Raw genomic sequence first — 7,280 nt, forward strand, 5'->3', positions numbered from 1 at the left:
GTATTAAATCTTTGTTGCTGAGCAGCAAGCCAATTTGCCTTAGTGACTTCACCAAAAAAGCATTTTAAATTCCTTTATGAAGGATGTAATTGCTTAAACCCAACATTCTTTTAAATTCTAGATAAAAAGTGAATAGATGCATGTGAAGTACACTGCAATCAAGATATTGAAGCCATTAGCTGTGCAGTCATATAACCTCTTAAAAGGCCATTCACAGCTTAAACCCTACATTATCACAGTGTGGATCTCTTGCAAACCTCCCCTATTAAAAATGAGATGTGCATATGGAAACTAAGTAAGAACTTTATTAATAATTTCATGAGGCAACAGATTGTTGCAATTTACATCAGTTATTAAACTGCCTTTGGGTTGTACTTCTCTGTTTTTTGTATGTGAGTTTGATGTATAACAGATCCTCTATACGATCACTGATTTGATCACTCAATTGCATTCCCCAAGTGATTTCAGGAGCTAAAGTAATAACTACTTAACTTGAATTCTTATGGGGTTCTTTAAAAAGCTATGGTAATATGCAGAGCAAATAATATATATTGAATTCATTTTTAAAATATATTCACAGTTGTCAATAAGGCAAAGACAGTGAAAAGCATTAGAAATACTGTCCTGGGTTACTTCCTGACCTAGGATTGTATTTCCAGCAGGACTGACTAGCCACAGTGATTATCCCAAGTAGGCAAGGTAAAAGGACTGTAAGTTTATTATCTAAACTAACAATGGCTTATCATTGATCATGGGGATCCAATACAAAACACTCAATGTGTCAAATGCACACTGAAAATGATGATGTGGACTCAAGTTAACCATGCTTTTTAAGCCCAGGCAGGAAAGCCATTTAGAGACTAACATATAATAATTAGTAACAAAATCAGTTTATTAATAGCAATAATGATTGAGGATGGAAAATGGAGTGATTAAATAAAACATCCAAAGTTTGATGAGGCATCAGGGAATAGATATGTATTAGAACAGGAACTTTGGATGTGTACCAAAGTGAGAACAGAAAGACTCAAACTGGACCACATTGTGTAATGTGGCACTTTGTAATTAAGTCCAGGGAGTGAGGTCTGCATTATCAAAATGCAGGCTTTCAGAAGAATGATCTGAATATCAGGAAAACAACAGAAAAATATCAGTGTCATCTCTAGAGTATTGGTTCCAGCATCACTTCAACAGAAGTTAACCATGAATCTGAGGATCCCTCCAAGCAAGGGTAGAGAGGTTAGGTATAGAAGTTTCAATAGAGATTTTTAAACATTGTGTGCTTCAGACCAAGTTCATCTTGTATCTCAAAGAGTTGAGAGAGGAGGGATGTCAAAGGATGAGAAAGGACTCTTATGAAAATGATCGTTACTAGCAGTGATTGTTGAATGTCACATCTTGTATACTATGTGTTTGTTTCCAAATTTCAAAACAAAAATACACTGGAAACTAGCTTTCTTCTCTAGCTACAGTTCTGACATTCAAGTATCTAGAAACTTGGAAGACTGTTTCCTTTGATGTCAGCAGCTGAACTCTCTAAAAATAAAGATTCCCAGGTCTCAGCCCAAACCTTGGAAGATAATGTTGAGGAATCTGCATTCTTTACAGGTTTGTGGATGATCCTGACTATATCCTGACTATATTCCTATTTCCTAGGAAGAACAACAGCATCGCTTAGAAAAAAATATTTGGTAAGAAGAAATTTAGACTGAAAGGCTTCAAAGATAGGAAGAAAGTCAGTATCAGAGTAATAATAAATGTATTTCTGAAAAATGAAACAGCTGATTTTAAAAGGTGATTTGTAACAAGGGAGAAGAAAGGCAAACAGTATAAAACTAATGGAGAAAGAGTCCAGAGAACTTTGAAACCAGAGTGCCATTTGATTTATATTCACCTATGGAGATGGAAAAGGATTTCACTGTTTCAAGAAGTGGTAATCAGTCCACAGTTTTCTGGAACTCCGGTGTCAGGAGGTTTCAAACCATGTTATTACAAAAGCAAGAATGAAAAATGATTAAATCACAAGAAAGGCGAAAGTGACAGTTTCTATGCATGGTGTATGTTCTAAGATGAAACCACTATCAGACATAATGAAAACAAAAGGCAGAACTAAAAACAAAACAACCTACTTTCTATGTAAGTCTCACTTCCAAGGCTCTAATACGTGGGGGAAATCCTGGTGCTCAGGGAGGGTAAAGCCAAATGTTCTCAGTCCTGGGACTCTTTGTTCAGTGAAAATAAATGGTTGGCTAGATAGAAAAAGACGGAGAATTTGTGGGAACATGAATGATTTAGAAGGGTCACAATCTCTATTAGAAACATGGTCATATTCTGAAGAATGTAGGAAAGTGATATTTTAGAGAAAAGTAGAAAGTAAAATGGAATAGTCTCATTTTGAGTACCATTCTCAATAGAGAAAGAGTACTTTTGGCAGGTGGTGTTTGAATGTAGTTAATGGGATTCATTATAGGAAACCCTTAAATCTCTTCTGTCCTTCTAATAAAGCCATTTATACCTCTTTTTTAAAGTATTTTAGAAAACTTGAGGTGATGAGTTCATGCTGAATCTGTAACTCACTAGTTTAAAATATGATTTCAAAAGTCCCACAAGTAAGCCTGACATATTTTTTCCTCTCCCATTTCCCACAAGCCACTACCTCTGTTTTACACATACACACACACACACACACACACACACACACACACACACACATACACACACAGCACAATATTCTTGATGGAGACATCATGATACATAAAAAATTATAACTGAATTAAACATTAGATACATGCTTTGGGTATTCATTCAAAGGAGTTAAAAACTTGGAAAACACAGCTTGTATTTTTGAGGAGAGAGTAAACATTGACTCAAGAAAAACACATACCTAAGTAACAAGCTTTAAGGTAATTTTTAGTTAGGGATGGGCAAAGGTAATTGAAGAAGAGAATCCTTGAAGGAATCTGATCAGAAGGATTCTGAAACTAAAGAGTTGGGTGAAAAACTGGCAGGAGAAAAGAGAGCTTTTCAAACAAAGGCAGGCATATCCCTGTTGCTTGTTCCCTGCAAAGATAAAAAGGAAAAAATCAGAAAGAGCATCTAGTATCCTGGTGCCCAGAAAGATCCATTGGTTGATGGAGGTGAGTGAAACAGCACATAGAACAGGGGGAAAATGAGTGAGTGGAGAAGGTGAATGATCATTCTAAGGTAAAGGTGTTTGTGGTGTATTAAAGAGAGAGAATGAAAGAAAGGAGAAGGAAATATCTTTTCTCAGTGGTTACCTATGCCGGTTTTCTGGATGCCCAGGAGGGACTATGAGAAATGCATTTCCAGGACCCACATGTTGCAAGAGCATGGAGTCTGCTTTGGCTGCAATTATAATTTATGATGATTTCTTTAATTCTGTTTTATGCATACTATATCTCTTCCCTCCTGTAGATTTGCTGTCAGGGCAATGGGAGGTTTGTCAGCTATCTTATAAAAGAGGCACAGGATTAATATTTGCAGGGAAATTTGATAAGACCTTGAGCAACATGGAGGGCACTCTGAGCCAGCAAGGGCAGTGGTGGATCAAGTCCCCCAAGGGCTGGCCAGTTCTGAGAGGACGCTTCCAGGCAGGCACACCTGGGGAGACAGGTGCACAGGGAGTGGAGGACTTGGCCCTATAGGCCCTCTCTCTAATGCTCCTAAATTCAGAAATAAAGAAAATAAAGGATGCTCACTTCAGCAACACAAACACAAGAACTGGAAGGACACGGAGAAGATCAGCGTGGCCCCTGCTCAAGGATGACATGCAAATTCATAAAGTATTTCATATTTTTGCACTTGTATAAATATACCACAGTGAATTCCACCCTTATGAATATCTGCTAAACACCAATAAAAGAAAGAAAGAAAGAGAAAAAGAAAGAAAGAAAGAAAGAAAGAAAGAGAAAAAGAAAGAAAGAAAGAAAGAAAGAAAGAAAGAGAAAAAGAAAGAAAGAAAGAAAGAAAGAAAGAAAGAAAGAAAGAAAGAAAGAAAGAAAGAAAGAAAGAAAGAAAGAAAAAAGAGTGGAGCAGATCACTTTCCTGTGTCCTCTGCTGAGAGGAGAGGGAGTCACATAGTATTTCTTAACATTCCACACAGTAATTTAAAGTATGTCTGCCTAAAGGACAAAAGAACTCCTTTTTTCTTTTTGAATAAGCTGTTCTTTTGCCACATACACTGTCCCTACCTCCCCTGGGTTCCGCCCGCAGTTTCCACAGCTCTGATTTCAAGGGGAAGTAAAGATGATGTGACAGGAAATCAACCACACTTAACAGTAACACAATAGCCTGATTCTTGCTCTGAGCCACAAAATGGGGCCAGCTGTACTATTAAATGTGGCGAGGTTGTTTTCAGGCAGAGCTGCTCAGATGAAGGACAGACGCTCCAGAGGTGAGGCCCACACTGGAGCTTCCCTCCGCCATGTTCCAGGAAGTGGCTTGGCCTCCTGGGAGAATAGCAAAGCTAATGCCACTGCCAGAAGTCTTATTTTGGGGTTCTCTGAGGGAATATGGTCTGAAGCTATGGTTCTCATGATGTGTAAGCAATTTTGTGTTAAATAATTTAATTATACTACTTAATTAATTTATAATTATCAGACAATAACAATGATTGGAGAGTAATTAAATAACTGTCATGTCATCTTGAACTTAAAGATTTGCTTTGCCTATTTTAAATTCCTTTATTTAAAATATATGGTTTCTCCAATTCCAAAATAATCCAGGATAGATTAGAGAGATAAGTTTATTTTATAAGAGGTCGGTTATTAATAATTGTAGATTGCTGATTTATTTTTTCCATTAGAGATATGATATTAAATTTAAAAAAATCTTAAACCTTATATGCTTGCAAGATCTATATTCCTTTCAACTCTCTCCTTATGTTAAATTCTCCTATTATTAACTAAAAAATCAACATATTAAATTTTACTTCACATTATTGAGAAGATAGTTTTCTTTCCATGTGTGTTAATTTTATTAAAAATCTCAACCTTTATTGTAAATGTCAAATTTAGATTTCTTTTTTCAACTAAAGGTTGAGGTTTATATTTAAAGAATGGCTTATAATTGTTGTTTTGGAAGCAATGTCTTTATGCATTGCTTTTGTATATTAGATTTTTCTGTCAGGTAGAGAAATATCAAAAAAGCAAAAAGTACTTGCAATACATGACTTTATTCATAGACAAAATACCTCAGGACAATTTAGATTTCATATAGTCATGCTCAATAAGAAAAAGATACTACTGAGTCTGTGAAACACATAATTCCATAAAATTTCATAGACATCCTGAACTAAATGACTTAAAACACTTAAGAATAGCATGGAGAAAACTACAGATTGCCATTGACTGAATTCTTCAGGAAAGTTGAAAATGGTGTGTGTTCTTCAAGGTTACGTTTTTGTTTTGGTAGTATTAAGTGTTCTTAGAAGGTTCATAATATTACTGTGTAATGAAGCATACAATTTCTATAATACATCTAGTGCACAATTTTCTCTGAGCATATTAATATAATTTATTTTATTTAAATTCGATACACATTTACAAGTCATAAAAAATCATACTTCCTTAATTTTACTTAAAATGTTAATGTGTTTTTTGTTTGTGAGTTATTATCTCCTGCTAACTGAACTTAAGAAGTTTAAATATAATTAGTATTAAAAGAAGATTGAATTAGGTCATGTATACTCTTTAAAAATAAATTTAAAATACATTGATAAATTCAGGGTGTTTATCAAGCATTTGTTTTAGAAGGTAAAAATGAATGAAGAATTCTTGTCTTCTAAGGGCTAAATGGTAGAGCACTTGCCTAGCATGTCTGAGGCACTGGGTTTGATTATTAGCTCTTCATATAAATAAAATAAAGATCTGTTGACAACTAAAAAATATATATTTTTTAAAAATTCATGTTATCTACCAAATCCACATGTAGACAGCTTTCTGTACTTAATATACCATTAATATGAGTCCTGCATGTATCACACATACTTATTAAGATAACATGGCATGGGTACTCAAAGGTACTCTGAATTAGTGGAGTCCTCACATCCCCCACTAAAGGAACGTTCTATGGCAAGTTGTACAATTAGCAAATATGAACCATCTCAATTTCTATTTCCCAAACTCAAAAGACTTCACTCTCATCTCCTGGTCTCATGGGTGTCGTAACACACAAGGACACACACACACATATAATCTCTAATTTTGTTTATGGTTGCATATAAAGGTACATAAGTAGATCACACACACACACACACACACACACACACACACACACACACATGTGGATTGATCCACTGATGTGGATTAACTGGGCAGAACTGTAGGCAGATAGATGGGGCTGGAGGAAGGAGGCAACTGGTTATTTCAGGCAGCTTTTTCAATTCTGTGACCAAAAACATCTGAAAAGAACAACATAGTGGGGAAAGTTTATTTGGGGTCCGTGATTTCAGAGGTCACAGTCCACAGAAGGCCGATCCCATAGCTCTGGGCCCACGATGAGGCATGAAGGGCGTGGCAGAAGGGCGTGGCTGAGGAACGAAACTCAGGGCATGACAGTCAGGAAGCAGAGAGAGTCTGTTCACTAGGGACAAAGTATAAACCCCAAGGCATCCTTCCAGTGACCTACCTCCTCCACCTACACCCCCTGTGCCTGCAGTTAGGGCCCAGCTGATCCATGTCAGTGGACTAATTCACTGATCAAGTCACACCTCTCATAATCTGATCATTTCACCTCTGAAAATTCATGCATTGTTTAACACAGGAGCTTTGGGGAGACACCACAGCTAAACCGTAACACTGGGGGTGTGAACTTGGGGCTTCTATTTTGTCTCTGGTGAGCAGACCTTTCTCTTTGCTTCCTGCTTGCCCTGATCTGGGTGGCTTTGCTCTGAAAGGCTCTTCTGCCATGAGGTTCTGCCTCACCTCAGGCCCCAGAGCCATGGAGGGTGCCCACGGTGGACTGAACCTCTGGAACAGTGAGCCAAATCAAACTTTTCCTCTCCTACCTTGTTCTTGTCAGGTCTTTTGGTCACAGCAATGAAAAAGCTGACTAAAACAAAGTATAAATAAAATCACATGGGACCTTTGAAGTTAAAAGAAAGCGAGTTTGGTTATTCTTGGCAAGCCTTTTTAAAAGAGAAATTGAGAAAAAATATGCTAAATGTAACCTTCAAGATAAATACAAATAACAATTTAAATAAAACACGATTACACAAAATTAGAGAAAATATGAAAATTGTAGAAACAAGAAAGCTTTTT

General features: G+C 36.5%; 1 non-coding gene across 1 annotated transcript; it reads left to right on the plus strand.

Moving 5' to 3' along the window:
• Positions 1 to 3,711: 3,711 nt before the first annotated feature.
• On the plus strand, positions 3,712 to 3,818 carry LOC120886683 (U6 spliceosomal RNA). The gene has a single exon (XR_005729762.1). It is a non-coding gene; the product is annotated as a U6 spliceosomal RNA (small nuclear RNA).
• Positions 3,819 to 7,280: the final 3,462 nt, after the last annotated feature.

The sequence above is a fragment of the Ictidomys tridecemlineatus genome, chromosome 13 (assembly GCF_052094955.1).
Source record: "Ictidomys tridecemlineatus isolate mIctTri1 chromosome 13, mIctTri1.hap1, whole genome shotgun sequence".
NCBI lineage: Eukaryota > Metazoa > Chordata > Mammalia > Rodentia > Sciuridae > Ictidomys > Ictidomys tridecemlineatus.